The sequence below is a fragment of the Bos grunniens genome, chromosome 12 (genome assembly GCF_055505025.1).
Source record: "Bos grunniens cultivar Pamir isolate PY7600 chromosome 12, Bosgru_T2T1.0, whole genome shotgun sequence".
NCBI classification, from domain to species: Eukaryota; Metazoa; Chordata; class Mammalia; order Artiodactyla; family Bovidae; genus Bos; species Bos grunniens.
Genome location: NC_141176.1, coordinates 56,354,566 through 56,371,014, shown reverse-complemented (window position 1 = coordinate 56,371,014; position 16,449 = coordinate 56,354,566). Strand labels below are relative to the sequence as shown.

The following is a 16,449-nucleotide window of genomic DNA, read 5'->3' as shown; positions in this document are numbered from 1 at the left end:
CCAATATGAACACATTTAAACTCTGAAAAAGTTTAAATTAAATGATATGCTTCACTTAATCATAATTTTAAGGATAAACTTTAAAGAAAAATTTAAGTATCTTAAAGTAGAAAATGTCTACTAGAGGAGAATTCTGAACAATGATCTTCATGCATGAATAAAGAATGCTGCATGATTGTAGCTCTTTAAGTTCATCTCTGTTTGAAAAAGCATTACTAAATACCAACTTTATTCAGGTATGGTGTGTATTACTAAGACACAGAAGTTAATAACTCATATTTATTGGTTAATTCTTAATGAAAATAATGTATAGCTTATGATAGTGTTTTAAAACATATGATGGTTATATTTCTAGGTGTTTTAAAACTATCCTTAAAATCTTAAGGTTGATAATGTATGACAAAACTTTAAAGAAGATGTATTTTCTAATTGAGCATAATGAGAAGCTTCTGGGGCAAATAACTTGGCATCAGAGCCACAGATACCAAAATCAGAAACAAATTGGAGTTAAAATAACATTACAGCATTGAAACCAGAGAGGAGTATTGGGAAAGCTTGCAAACTTTCCTGTACCATAAACATTATAATGATTGAATGTCCTTACAAGGCCTTGGCTAAGAGGCCTACTGATCAAAAGCAAGTATAACAGAAAACAGTGGAGGCTGATTGCTTTCAGAATTAAAACTTTTTATATAGAGCAAAAAGAAAATTCACAAGTAGAAATGTAGGGTAAACATATTGAAATACTACAAATGCACTTATGATAGAGTAGGCTGAGACAAGAAAGACTGATTTAAAAAATACTATAGGCAAGCTAAGCAATGATAGCTATAAATTTTATGGATTCTTTAGCATTACTTGGAAATTTATTTGGTTAATTGATTTTTAAACATGATTTTTAAAGTAGATTTATGCAATTTATTAAATTGTTATTTTGGAGTACATAATTTTAAATATTAAAATAAAAAGAGTCCAATTACTTTAATTGACAAAAAATAAACAAGATTTTATATTTAAAATTTCCCATCTATTTTCTTACTCAAAGGAGAGTTATTATTAATCACCATGAGACTCTATGTTGTAGTGTTAAGTTGTGTTTAATTCTGCAGCCCGCCTGTCAGGCTCCTCTGTCCATGGGATTTCCCAGGCAAGAATACTAGAGTGGGTTGCCATTTCCTTCTCTAGGAGATCTTCCCAACCCAGTAATCAAACCCTTGTCTCCTGCATCTCCTGCATTGTAGGCAGATTCTTTACCTCTGAGCCACCAGGGAAATCTTATGAGACTCTATGAGTACAGTTAAATCATTTAGTGAAGTTGTGTCTCTTTGCAACCCCATGGACTGTAGCCCGCCAGGCTCCTCTGTCCATGGGATTTTCCAGGCAAGAATACTGGGGTGGGTTGCCATTTCCTTCTCCAGGGGATCTTCCTGACCCAGGAGTTGAACCCAGGTCTCCCATATTGCAGGCAGACTCTTCACCATCTGAGCCACCGGAAAACTAAATACACATCTCATTACAGGCTACACCTATGTACTTTTCTTAAAGGTGACTGGAACAGTATAATGGCAGTTAATTAGATATCACTTCATCTGAAAAATAAATAGAGTTCATTTAAAAATTATAGAGAAAATTGAATATGAGTTAATTTAAAATCTCCTTTACCAGGATTATTGTCACATGCTAGAAACTCTTGCAGGCTTGGTTTTTTCACTACAAATGAAGTATTTTCACAGCTAATGTCTGAAATTCCTCATGGGTCTAAAATTTTGGAGCATGACACATTTCTTCCCATGCAATGAGTCCATAAATTTTATACTCTGATCCCCAAAAAGGGAAAAATAATTAAAACATAATGTAAAATCTATATATTGCTTGCTTCCTTTCCTTATTATATAATTTGGGAAGCATACTGAATATGTCTCTGAGTAGAACCATCATTTATTTATGTTAAAATTTCCCTCAGCCTCTAATACCAATCAAACCATGAGTATATCTTGAACATTAACCATCCTCCTACCTCTTAATGCAAGTAAGTTATGAATTTATTGTCTTTGGAACTCAACAGGACTGATGCAGGTAATTGTCTCTGAAAATGTAAAATAGGCATAAATATAAGCTTTGAAGTATATTGATTAAAATGAAGCCTAATAATAAAAGAAATATTTATTTTGAATTTTAATGTGTGTCCCATCTATGTAAAGTTTACTTACAAATTATCTGAATTACTAAAAATAAACAGATAAATTAAAATTAAAATTAACAACTTTATACACCCATCTTATAATTCATGATACTTGGCAACATCTTATTTGCTAGCTTGTTACAGCAAGGTTATAAGAAGAAAAAAACCTTTTGTTATATCTATAGAAAGAATGAAGGGGCTTCCCAGGTGGCTCAGTGGTAAAGCATCCACCTGCAATGCAGGAGATGCAGATTTGATCCCTGGGTGGGGAAGATTTCATGGAGAAGGAAATGGCAACCCACTCCAGTATCTTGCCTAGGAAATCACATGGACAGAGGACTCTGGTAGGATACAGTCCACGGGGTTGTCAAAGAGTCAGACATGAAAAAACAGCAACAATAGAAAGAATGAAAGAAGAATGGGAGAGAGGAAAGGGAAGAGTGAGGATGGGAGGTGGGCATTTTAGTGAATCAACTTCAGAAATTCTCACACAGCTTAACTGAATGGATAATTTAAGCTCTCAAGGCCTCAGTTTCATTGTATTTGAAATGGAGAAACTAAGGAGTATTTATGTATTTTATGAAATTAAGTCTGTGAAATATCTTTGGGAAAATAGCAGTGTACAAAAGGAAAGTGTTAATTTTTAATTTCTTGAGGTTGAACAAATGGAAAGCTCAGAACAGAAGACAGAAGTCATACTGACTTGCAATCATCTGAGCTAATGTGTGGACAACTCAAATCAATATTGCGGCTTTGTCTGCTTGCAGAATAACTTTAAAGGTGACTTGTAAAGGGAATTGTCAAAACTCCCTCAACTGGAGCAGGAAATGATGAATGCTAGTAATAGCTGTCTAAAGGGAGCACATTCGATACCCTATTTAGTATAATACTCACTTTTTTCTTTGTGGTTTAAACTTATTAAGGTTTTAAATATCCTTTTTAACTACTCTAATAGGATCATTCAGGATACATTTTGCCACAGTTGAGAGATCTTTGACAATTCCCTCAGTCACATACCTTTAAAGGTTACCAGGAAGTTGCATTATAAACTCAAGACTTTAAAGATTTCTACCTTTCTTACTATTTATCTTATCGAAAGGATCATTTATTTAAAGAAATCATACAATTGTATCATCCTGCACTGTGGTTAGAGCTTTTGGCATTTTAAAAGATTTTTTTTTAAACATATGGGATATTTTGCTTAGGGGAAAGCTGCATTTGTTAGCTTTTTTTAAAACATATTTTCAATATTGTCAAAACATTACAAAATCATTAGGAGAGTCCCATGTTAAAGTCTTGTCAGACATTTCATTATAAACTTACATTAGGATTCTAGCTATTTTAAATCACCAACAGCTTCACCCAAGCACAATCTGTTAGTAAAGTTGAAATTTGTTTAGGGAGTGTTGTAAATGAATTGCTATAGTTGTGTCTCAAAGGTGTCAAAATGAATTTGCTGATAGAGTTCTGTGGAATTAGAATGGAACCATAAATCAGGGGAAGCTACTAATTTTCTAAGATTCAGTGACATACTGGGAATAAGGTAGTTTGTGGTCAATTCTTTTTTATTACAAAGTACTCCAACAAAGCAAAACAAGAGGAAGTTAAATATAATCACATTTGTCATCAAATCTACAAGTGTACTTCAGCTTTCAATTATTTGTATGGTATCTAAAGAAAATGCATAAACCTTATTTTGCTTTCCATTTGAATGCATTCACTTCAGTTGTTCAGTCCTGTCCGAACTTTTGCAACCACATGGACTTCAGCACGCCAGGCTTCCCTGTCCATCACCAACTTCCAGAGCTTACTCAGCCTCATGACCATTGAGTTAGTGATGCCATCCAACCATCTCATCCTCTGTCATCCCCTTCTTCTCCCACCTTCAATCTTTCCCAGCATCAAGGTTTTTTCTAGTGGGTTAGTTCTTCACATTAGGTGGCCAAAGTATCGGAGTTTCAGCTTCAGCATCAGTCCTTCCAATGAATATTCAGGATTGATTTCTTTTAGGATGGACTGGTTGGATCTTTTTGCAGTCCAAGGGACTCTCAAGAGTCTTCTCCAACACTGCAATTCAAAAGCATCAATTCTTCAGTGCTCAGCCTTTTTTATAGTCCAACTCTCACATCCATACATGACTACTGGAAAAACCATAGCCTTGACTAAACAGACCTTTGTTGGCAAAGTATGTCTCTGCTTTTTAATATACTGTCTAGGTAGACCATAGCTTTTCCTCTAAGGAGCAAGCATCTTTTAATTTCATGTCTGCAATCACCATCTACAGTGATTTTAGGCCCCAAAAAATTAAGTCTCTGTTTCCATTGTTTCTCTATCTATTTGCCATGAAGTGATTAGACTGGATGCCATGATCTTAGTTTTCTGAATGTTGAGTTTTAAGCCAACTTTTTCACTCTTCTCTTTCACTTTCATCAAGAGGCTCTTTAGTTCTTTGCTTTCTGCCATAAAGGTGGTATCATGTGCATATCTGAGGTTACTGATATTTCTCCCAGCAATCTTGATTCCAGCTTGTGCTTCATTTAGCCCAGCATTTCCCATGGTGTACTCCATATAAGTTAAATAAGCATTAGGTTTTACTTTATATCAGTGAGCTGAGCCAAAAGAATGAAACCACATGCTGTCCAGTAAATATAAATTTAATATTTTATCAGTTATCTTTGGGTAAAGTATGCAACTCTAAAATGAGAACAGCACATTTTCATGGTTTTGTAACAACAAAGGTTAGTGCTGTTAAATGTATTTTTATTATTTTGCATAAGCTCCATGTCCTATTCACTCCAGAACCTAAAGTAAAGAAGGAAATACTATTTAGGATCTATCTAAAGCTTTTGATATTTTGAAGTCAAAGGAAACATAAAAATGACAAACTATATGATAGCGCTTAAAGTTACATCCCATTTGGCAAGTAAGCCACTTGCCAAGCCAAAAGTCAGTGTGTGGAAGGATATATATATATTTTTTTTTTCATAAGGGCTGCATAGACAGAGATGGTAGGAAGGATCAATAAGTGTTTTGAACAAAAAATGACACTACCACAAAATATGTTGATGTTGTTGATTTAGCTGATGAGTTGTACCTAACTCTGTTGCAACCCCATGGAGTGTAGCCTCTGTCCATGGGATTTACCAGGCCAGAATATTGGAGTGGGTAGCCAATTCCTTCTCCAGGGAATGTTCCTGACCCAGGGATCAAACCCATGTCTCCTACATTAGCAGGCAGGTTCTTTACCACTGTGCCGCCAAGGAAGACCACCACAAGATATAGAAAGTTATAAATTTACTGGTGAAATTGTAATGTTTTATCTCATAATGAAATGAAAAAGAGATTGGATATTAATTTGTAGATTAAGATTATGGAAATTTCCTTTTTTCCCTACTGGATTAGCTTTTTACTTTATGTTGCTGATTTAAGTTACTTCAAAATGTTATCTAAGGATTAATAAAAATTCATATATTCTCAGCTCTCTTTATTTTGTTTGTTGTGGTTTAATTACTAATTTGCGTCCCTGTCTTTGAGACCTTGTGCAGTGTAGCATGCCAGGCTCCTCTATCCATGGGATCTCCCAGGCAAAAAATTCGAGTGGTTTGCCATTTCCCTCTCTAGGGGATCTTTTTGACCCAGGGATTGAACCCACATCTCTTGCATTGGCACGCAGTTTCTGTATTACCACTGAGCCACCAGGGAAGCCCTTAATTTCTTTCAGTTCAGTTCAGTCACTCAATCATGTCCAATTCTTTGTGACCCCATGGACTGCAGTACACCAGGCTTCCCTGTCCATCACCAACTCCCAGAGTTTACTCAAACTCATGCCCATCGAGTCAGTGGTGTCATCCAACCATCTCTTCTCTGTCATCCCCTTCTCCTCTCACCTTCAATCTTTCCCAGCATCTGGGGCTTTTCAAATGAGTCAGCTCTTTGCATCAGGTGGCCAATTTATTGGAGCTTCAGCTTCAACATCAGTCCTTACAATGAACATTCAGGACTGATCTCCTTTAGGATGGACTGGTTGGATCTCCTTGCAGTCCAAGGGACTCTCAAGAGTCTTCTCCAACACCACAATTCAAAAGCATCAATTCTTTGGAGTTCAGCTTTCTTTATAGTCCAACTCTCACATCCATACATGACTACTGGAAAAAACATAACCTTGGCTTAATTTCTTTACAATTATGTAAAAACTCTTCAGAATAATGAATTTTTCTGGACGTAAAAAAATTATAAAAGGCATTTCAATAGTAAGACAATTATTAGAAAAGCACTTTAATTTCAAGCTGGATTTATGTTCTAATTCTAATCTCAAATTCTTATAAAAGGATATATTATTAATTTAAAATGTAATGTTTGGACTGTAAATATATTAATATCAATTAGTAATTTATAAAGTCATTTCTATGTCATAAAAATGATGCCAGTTATGAATTATAAATTCAATTAATTGTGTAGGTATTTAGCATTTATGGGCTTCCCTGGTACACTTAGTGGTAAAGAATCTGCCTGCCAATGCAGGAGACCCAGGTTTGATCCCTGCATCGGGAAGATCCCCTGGAGAAGGAAATGGCAACTCACTCCAGGATTCTCGCCTGGGAAATCCCATGGGCAGTGGAGCTTGGCAGGCTGCAGTCTATGGGGTCACAAAAGAGTCAGACATGACTTAGTAACTAAGGAGGCTATGTTTATAAAATAAAGCAAAATAAAAACAGCATGGTCCAGAGAAATAAGAGAGAGATCTGATCTAACCACTCTATTTGAATTAATTTTAATTTCTGTGATGTCTAACAAATGTCTTAACTTCTCTTTCAGTTGTGTTGTTTGTAAAAAGGATATGATAAGGCTTTTTCAGGATTGCCTTGTAAGATACATGCTCAATAAAAAGTTTACCTCACTGTCTCCTTCATCTTTATGTGTGCCCCAGCAATAAAAGTAATTTTTTAATAAGGGTTATGGTATGGGGAGTGTATTTCTGTGAAATCCACATAAAGTCTGTAGAGAAGCATAGCCCAAGGATAGGCATTTGAGGGTGTGATTAAATTTATATTGGACACCTTTCAAGGAGAGTACAAAGGAGCATATTTTGTACCATCTCCCAAGAGGTAATACTGCTCAATATGAGTGTGAGATGAAGAGTGGGTAATAATACCTGAGCAGATGTGACAGCTGGACAAATGTGCAGCTCTTCTTTCCTCAAGTCAAGTTAAACAGTTACACTTATCATTTCTATGTACTATGTATTTTTCAAAATAGCACAAAAAAACAACATTCAAAATTGCAATTCAAAACCAAGTATCATTGCATTATCCACATATCTACCTGTTTATATTAGCACCCAGAGTCTACAATGCATTAAGAAATGGAATTCTAAGGTTCTGTTTACCTTTGATTACAATGTACGTTTTAAAAGATGGTGTAAAGATCTCTGTAGAACCTGCACCATTCTTATAGTATACTCATAATATCTTAAGAGTGTGTTTTTTTTTTTAATTGGGGCTTTTCATAAATTATTAGTACTTCCACAATAGTATGACATTTCTAAAAGGATGTACAATGAAAAAATCCAAATGACAGACCTTTATGAATTATCAACAATGATGATTCCTTGTTTTAGGGAAGAGACATAAGAATCATAATATCATTTGGTTCATCTTTCATTTAATTTTTGCAAGTATAGTAATCCAGTTATATTTTTTGACTCTCAGAACAAATGCATTGTCAAAGGTCTTCAAAATCTTTAAGCCTGCATAAAGTATTGGAAAAAAGATAATAATTCCAATGAAGCAGTAGAAATCCATTAATGTTTCTTAATAAGAGCAAGTTTAAAGAGGCCACTACTGTTAGTTCCCATCAGTGACTAGTTTTACACTATTAATCATATCACAGTAAAAAAAAAAAGTATGTATAAAGACCTACCAATGTTTGTTAGAGTTGAGGGTAGAACTCAAATCTCCTAAATCTTAGTGCAGCCCAGTCCAAGCTCTGCAAATGATTTCGTTATATTTGAAATATAAGCAGATATCTATCATATACTTCAGTGATCTTTTTCCTCCACATGCTTTCACTGTTAATTAAGTTGTCAAGTTAAAGTCAACTGACTATATATTTTCTCTGAATTGTAAGAATATTGAACATTGTAGAGCTGAAAATCTTAATTAAGAAAAAATACTTTTACCTTTTCTAATGTGGTTCATTAATGTTCATTGAGTATATTTGTGTTTTAAAATTTTCAATGGTAATTATTCTTTTTAATGAATAGTGACATGTTAATATTTTGTGAAGAGACAGATAAAAGGCTCTTTAATTGATCTTGTAGGAAATATTCCTTTTGAAAATGACTATAGTAATATACAAAAGGCAATATTTGTTCTCTTGATTTTCTTCAAATTGGCAAGGCAAAATTTAATAATAAAATGCAAAGTTAAGCAGTAAAAAATTGAGGAAGTATTTTTTTCTAAGAAATAAACTTGATTGGATCATACCCTTAATCTTCTACTAGCAAAATATTGAGACATTGCTAGATATTTCTTAAAACATTTCAGGAAGGCAAAAGACAGATATGTGAGATAGAATGGGAAAAAATGAGAAAATATATGACAAATGGTACTTAAAATGTGTTTTGACACTTCATTTTTATGATAATAATGTGCCTTTATGCCTTTTACTTAATGTTATAATTGAAATTTAAACTGACATTCACCCATCTGCTGCTTATAAAAGACAGTCATCTGTCATTAATTTAAAGTTCTCAGGGTATTATTTAATTAGAGTTTTAAAATTAACACCAAGCAAGAAAAAAATTCCCAGTGTTTTTCTAAAATTTCTACTAGAATGGCACAATTATGTATCTATATTTATTCTTAATTGCTTCCTTTCTTAAGATTAAAAATTGTGGAATAAAAATGTTATTTGACTCTCAAATATAAAATCAATATGCCACCAAAAGACATATATTCTGATTAATTTTTAAACAATAAGCATAACTATTTTCAACTATTTAAGTTTTCTTTTAGTTTGCACTTGGGGATATGTTTTCTGAAAATTCAAAGAAACTAAGAACGGTATCATATGCTAATGCTTCATTTAAGAATAATCTTATGTACTTCATTTTTATTTTGCCTCATGCTTTAATATTTATGTCAAAGTAAAACTGGATTATATTTAGAGTTTAATTTGAAAAACTGTTTTCAATATGGAATTAAAATTTTCCTAATTTGGTGATAGACAGGGAAACCTGGCATGCTGCAGTCCATGAGGTCACAAAGAGTTAGACAGGACTGAGCAACTGAACTGAAGTCCTGCCAGCCTGAGTATTTTAAAGTCAGAGTAACAGTTAAGCTGTAACAAACCAAGATAGCATATTAAAAAGCTGAGACATCACTTTGCCAACAAAGATCTGTCTAGTCAAAGCTATGGTTTTTCTAGTAGTCATGTATGGATGTGAGAGCTGGACCATACAAAAGGCTGAGTGCCAAAGAACTGATGCTTTCAAATTGTGGTGCTAGAGAAGACCGTTGAGAGGCTTTTGGGCAGCAAGGAGATCCAAGCAGTCCATCCTAAAGGAGATCAACCCTGAATATTTATTGCAAGGACAGGTGCTGAAGCTGATGCACCAATACTTTGGCCACCTGATGTGAAGAGCCAACTCACTGGAAAAGACCCTGATCCTAGGAAAGATTAAAGGCAGGGGAAGTGGACAACAGAGGATGAGATGGTTAGATGGCATCACCAACTCAGTGGACATGAGTTTGAGCAAACTCCAGAAGATAGTGAAGGACAGGGAAGAGAGGAGTGCTGCAATCCATGGGGTCACAAAGACTCAGACACAACTTAGTGACTGAACAACATATGGATAACCAACTCCTACAATTTACCATTGCAATTAGAGGACTCCAGTATGATAGTGGATTGAAATTGAAAGAGCTGCAAGGAATAAGCTATACTTAAAGAGGAAGTTTTAGGAAAATCTAAAGACAACAGGGGTCTCAGAGTGATTTAAAGTTTCTAACATCTATTGGTGTAGCAGATACTGAGCTGAGCCCAAGCCCTTGACAGATTAACATAAATCTCAAACTAAAAACATATTTATTTTGGTTACTGTTACCAATTCATTATGTCCAGACTTCAATATTAATTATAAGGCATGTTAAAAGTCAAGAGCAAGTACAGTTTAGAGGGCCGAAGCAAAGAGATATGGTATGGATTTGGGAATTATCAGACAGGGAAGTTAAAATTACAATGACAATATGATAGATTTATAATTTAAAACGTGGACACCATGCAGAACAGAAGGGTAGTATACATAGAGAGATAAAAACTCTTAAAAAGAATAAAAATGGAAACACTAGGAATCAAAAACACATTCACAGAATTTTTTTTAATGTCTTTTATAGATAAGAAAGCCTATAGATAAGAAAGCCTTCTTCAGCAATCAATGCAAAGAAATAGAGGAAAACAACAGAATGGGAAAGATTAGAGATCTCTTCAAGAAAATCAGAGATACCAAAGGAACATTTCATGCAAAGACGGGCTCGATAAAGGACAGAAATGGTATGGACTTAACAGAAGCAGAAAATATTAAGAAAAGATGGCAAGAATACACAGAAGAACTGTACAAAAAAGATCTTCACAACCCAGATAATCACAATGGTGTGATCACTGACCTAGAGCCAGACATCCTGGAATGTGAAGTCAAGTGGGCCTTAGAAAGCATCACTACGAACAAAGCTAGTGGAGGTGATGGAATTCCAGTTGAGCTATTCCAAATCCTGAAAGATGATGCTGTGAAAGTGCTGCACTCAATATGCCAGCAAATGTGGAAAACTCAGCAGTGGCCACAGGACTGGAAAAGGGCAGTTTTCATTCCAATCCCAAAGAAAGGCAATGGCAAAGAATGCTCAAACTACCGCACAATTGCACTCATCTCACACGCTAGTAAAGTAATGCTCAAAATTCTCCAAGCCAGGCTTCAGCAATATGTGAACCGTGAAATTCCTGATGTTCAAGCTGGTTTTAGAAAAGGAAGAGGAACCAGAGATCAAATTGCCAACATCCGCTGGATCATCGAAAAAGCAAGAGAATTCCAGAAAAATATCTATTTCTGCTTTATTGGCTATGCCAAAGCCTTTGACTGTGTGGATCACAAGAAACTGTGGAAAATTCTGAAAGAGATGGGAATACCAGACCACCTGATCTGCCTCTTGAGAAATTTATATGCAGGTCAGGAAGCAACAGTTAGAACTGGACATGGAACAACAGACTGGTTCCAAATAGGAAAAGGAGTTCGTCAAGGCTGTATATTGTCACCCTGTTTATTTAACTTATATGCAGAGTACATCATGAGAAACGCTGGACTGGAAGAAATACAAGCTGGAATCAAGATTGCCGGGAGAAATATCAATAACCTCAGATATGCAGATGACACCACCCTTATGGCAGAAAGTGAAGAGGAACTGAAAAGCCTCTTGATGAAAGTGAAAGTAGAGAGTGAAAAAGTTGGCTTAAAGGTCAACATTCAGAATACGAAGATCATGGCATCTGGTCCCATCACTTCATGGGAAATAGATGGGGAAACAGTGGAAACAGTGTTAGACTTTATTTTTCTGGGCTCCAAAATCACTGCAGATGGTGACTGCAGCCATGAAATTAAAAGAGGCTTACTCCTTGGAAGGAAAGTTATGACCAACCTAGATAGCATATTCAAAAGCAGAGACATTACTTTGCCAACAAAGGTTCATCTAGTCAACAGGCTATGGTTTTTCCTGTGGTCATGTATGGATGTGAGAGTTGGACTGTGAAGAAGGCTGAGTGCGGAAGAATTGATGCTTTTGAACTGTGGTGTTGAGAAGACTCTTGAGATTCCCTTGGACTGCAAGGAGATCCAACCAGTCCATTCTGAAGGAGATCAGCCCTGGGATTTCTTTGGAAGGAATGATGCTGAAGCTGAAACTCCAGTACTTTGGCCACCTCATGTGAAGAGTTGACTCATTGGAAAAGACTCTGATGCTGGGAGGGATTGAGGGCAGGAGGAGAAGGGGACAACAGAGGATGAGATGGCTGGATGGCATCACTGACCTGATGGACGTGAGTCTGGGCAAACTCCGGGAGTTGGTGATGGACAGGGAGGCCTGGCATGTTGCAATTCATGGGGTCGCAAAGAGTCGGACACAACTGAGCGACTGATCTGATCTGATAGGCTCATCAGTGGATGAAATGGCCCTGCAAAGAATCAGTGAGGTTGAAGATATATCAATAGAAACTAGCCAAAAAAATGTAAAAGAAAAAAAATGTGGAGCCTCCATCTTTGGAATAGTAAGGAGAAGAGGTTAATGTTCAGAAGAAAATAATTAAAGTAATAACATCAGAGAATATTCCAAAGTTAATGGCAGACCCCAAACCACAGATCCAAAAACCTCAGAAAACACTAAGCTGGGTAAATGTCAAACAAAAGGTGTTCTGGTTAACCTCAGAAAACAAAAGACAATAGGAAAATCTTGAAAGAGCCCAGATTATAAAAGTACAATTTCAATAGAGGAAAATACATAAGAATTTATATAGAATTTTCATCAGAAATCATACAAGCAAGGAAGGAGTAGAATGAAATATTTAAATATGTAATAATAATTTTTAAAAAATCCTGCAAACCAAGAATTCTTTATATGCCAAAATTATACTTTAATTACTCAGCCATTAAAAAGAATACATTTGAATCAGTTCTAATGAGGTGGATGAAACTGGAGCCTATTATACAGAGTGAAGTAAGCCAGAAACAAAAACACCAATACAGTATACTAACGCATATATATGGAATTTAGAAAGATGGTAACAATAACCCTGTGTACGAGACAGCAAAAGAGACACTGATGTATATAACAGTCTTATGGACTCTGTTGGAGAGGGAGAGGGTGGGGAGATTTGGGAGAATGGCATTGAAACATGTATAATATCATGTATGAAACGAGTTGCCAGTCCAGGTTCGATGCACGATACTGGATGCTTGGGGCTGGTGCACTGGGACGACCCAGAGGGATGGTATGGGGAGGGAGGAGGGAGGAGGGTTCAGGATGGGGAACACAGGTATACCTGTGGCAGATTCATTTCGATATTTGGCAAAACCAATACAATATTGTAAAGTTTTAAAATAAAATTAAAAAATTAAAAAAACAATGAATATGTATCGCTTGCACAATTAGATAAAAAAAGAACTAATAAAGATGTATGTTATAAAAAAATTAAAAAATAAAGTGAAGGAAAATAATTTTTTTTTTCAGACAAGGAAATCCAGAGGAGTTCATTACCACCAGACATATCCTGGAATAAATGTTAAAAGAAGTTCTTCAGGGAGAAGGAAAATTTTATAGATCAGAAACACAGATCTATATAAGAAAAGAAACATTTTTCAGAGAATGGGTAAATGAAAGCAAAGTATTTTATGATTCTTATTTTAAAGCAACCCATTCCAGTATTCTTTCCTGGGAAATCCCATGAACAGAGGAACCTGGCAAGCTCTAGTCCATGGGATCACGAAGAGTCAGACACAACTTAGCAACTAAACAAAATAGATTAGGTGATTGTAGCATACAGGGAAATAAACCATAGAAACATTATAAGGGATAGGAAGGAGGAATTGAGAATACTCAGTTATAAGTTACCTATATGACTCATAAAACAGTTTAGTGTTGTTTGAAAATGGACATTGATTAGTTGTTTATGTATTGAAACCAGGACAACCACTAAAATTATATGAATAAATATAATTGATATGACAAGATAAGAGCTAAAATGGACATCAAATGTTGATGGTCATTTGACTTTGTTCCTCTTTTGCAAAGTTGTTTTAACTGCTCTAATTCTTTTGCATTTCCATATCAATTTTTGAATAAGCTTGTTAACTAAAAAAAAAAAAAAAAAAACTATGATTTTTTTTTTTTAGAAAAACTTTTTAATTGAAGGATAATTGCTTTACAATGCTGTGTTGATTTCTGCTGTACAACAACACAAATAAGTCATAACTATATACATATATATATATATATATATATATATCCCCTCCTTCTTGAGCCTTCCTCCTACCTCTTTCCTGTCCCAACTTTCTAGGTCATTCAGAGTGCCAAGCTGCTGGGTTTCCTGTGTTATATAGCAGCGTCCCACTAACTATGTATTTTACATATGGTAGTGTATATATGTGATGCTACTTCCCTGGTGGCTCAGAGGATAAAGCGTCTGCCTGCAATGCAGGAGACCCGGGTTCAATCCCTGGGTTGGGAAGATCCCCTGGAGAAGGAAATGGCAACACATTCCAGTATTCTTGCCTGGAGAATCCCATGAACAGAGGAGCCTGGCAGGCTACAGTCCACGGGGTCGCAAAGAGTCGGACACGACTGAGAGACTTCACACACACTTTCTCAATTTGCCCCACCCTCTCCTTTCCCCACTGTGTCCACAAGTCCATTCTCTACATCTGCATCTCTAATTCCTGCCCAACAAATAAGCTCATCTGTACCATTTTTCTAGATTCCATACATATCATCAATATGCAGTATTCTTTTTTCTCTTTCTGATTTGCTTCATTGTGTATTAGAGGTTTTCGATTCATCCACCTCAGTTCAGCTGATTCACATTTGTTCCTTTTGGTGGCTGAACAACATTCTATTGTCTATTTGTACCACAGTTTTATCCATTCACCTGTTGATGGACATCTAAGTTGCTTCCAAGTCATAGTTATTATAAATAGTGCTTCAGTGAATATTGGGTACGTATGTCTTTTTGAATTATGTTTTTTGAAGGTTATATGCCCTGTAGTGGGATTGCTGAGTTATATGATTGCTTCCCAGGTGTCTCAGTGGTAAAGAATCTGACTGCTAGTACAGGAGCTGTAGGAGACGTGAGTGTGACCCCTGGGTTAGGAAGATTCCCCTGGGGGAAGAATGGCAGCCCATTCCAGTATTCTTGCCTGGAGCGTCCTATGGACAGAGGCACTCAGCAGGCTACAGTCCATGGGATCACAGAGTCAGACACAACTGAGAATGCACAGGGCTTACGATAGCTTTATTCCTAGTGTTTTAAGGAATCTCCATATGATTCTCCCTAGTGGCTGTATCAGCTTACATTCCCACCAAGAATGCCAGAGGGCTCCCTTTTCTCCACATCCTCTCCAGCATTTACTGTTGTAGATTTTTTGATGATGGCCATTTTGACCAGTGTGAGGTGATACCTCATGTAAAACTGATTTTGATTTGTCATATGTACATTGAATCTTTGAGGAAATTTGAAGTCTTAACAATATTGGAAGTACAGTTCTGATAGAATTTTTCCAAGAACTGTAAGCTTCTTATAGATGCTGTTTTTTAGTTTGGATTATTGATGACATTTTCTCCTTTTCTCCATTTGCTGACAGCTTTTATTTTGAATTGGTATCTGATTCTCTCCAGCCCTGGTCTCATATCTATCAAAATTATCATGTAGGTTTTTTATTTATTCTATTAATAAAGTATGAAATAATAATCAGGTCTGATCTAGGGTGAGTCATGTGTAGCACTTGGGTTCAAATTTTAAGGAGATACTCAGTCTCAGGAGCATGAGATTATGGGTGCTTCTAAAATTTACATGCTAGACTTCACACTTAACTCACTTAGTCCCAACCCTGATATTGACTTTTAAATGTTATGTAAACCTTTCATGGCTATGGTAAATCCAAACTCTTTTCAAAAGTATTTTGTTGTATTTATTTATTAACATGTGATATGGGTTACGGGGTCTATGTTCCCAAGGGATGTAGGTCTGTAGTTTGTGATGCTGTGTTCCTCTGATTTAAACATCAGGATAATACTGGCTTCACAGAGTGTTCATCTACATTTGATAGAATTTGTGAAAAATTGTTTTTCTTTGCTTTAAATGTTTGGTGGGCTTCCCAGGTAGCTCATCTGCCTGCTGGTGCAGGAGATGCAGGAGGCATGGGTTCAATCCCTGGGTTGTGAAGATCCCCTGGAGGAGTTGATGGCAACCCACTCCAGTATGCTTGCCTAGGAAATCCCATGGACAGAGGAGGCTGATAGCTTGCAGAGAGTCGGACATGACTAAGCACACATGCATATCATAAATGCTTGGTGGGATTTGGTCATTTGGGTGTGGGCTTTGCTCTGTGGGAAAGAGAATATTTATTAATTGTATTTCTTTATTGGTTTTAGGTCTATTAATTTTTTCTTCTTGATGAAGTTTTAACTTTTGTTTTTAAAGGCATTTTTCCATTGTATATAATTTTTTGC

General features: G+C 35.9%; 1 long non-coding RNA gene across 2 annotated transcripts in view; it reads left to right on the top strand.

Moving 5' to 3' along the window:
- The window catches only part of LOC147361800 (uncharacterized), a 269,358-nt gene that overhangs the window by 180,343 nt on the left and 72,566 nt on the right, over positions 1-16,449 (top strand). The window lies entirely within an intron of this gene.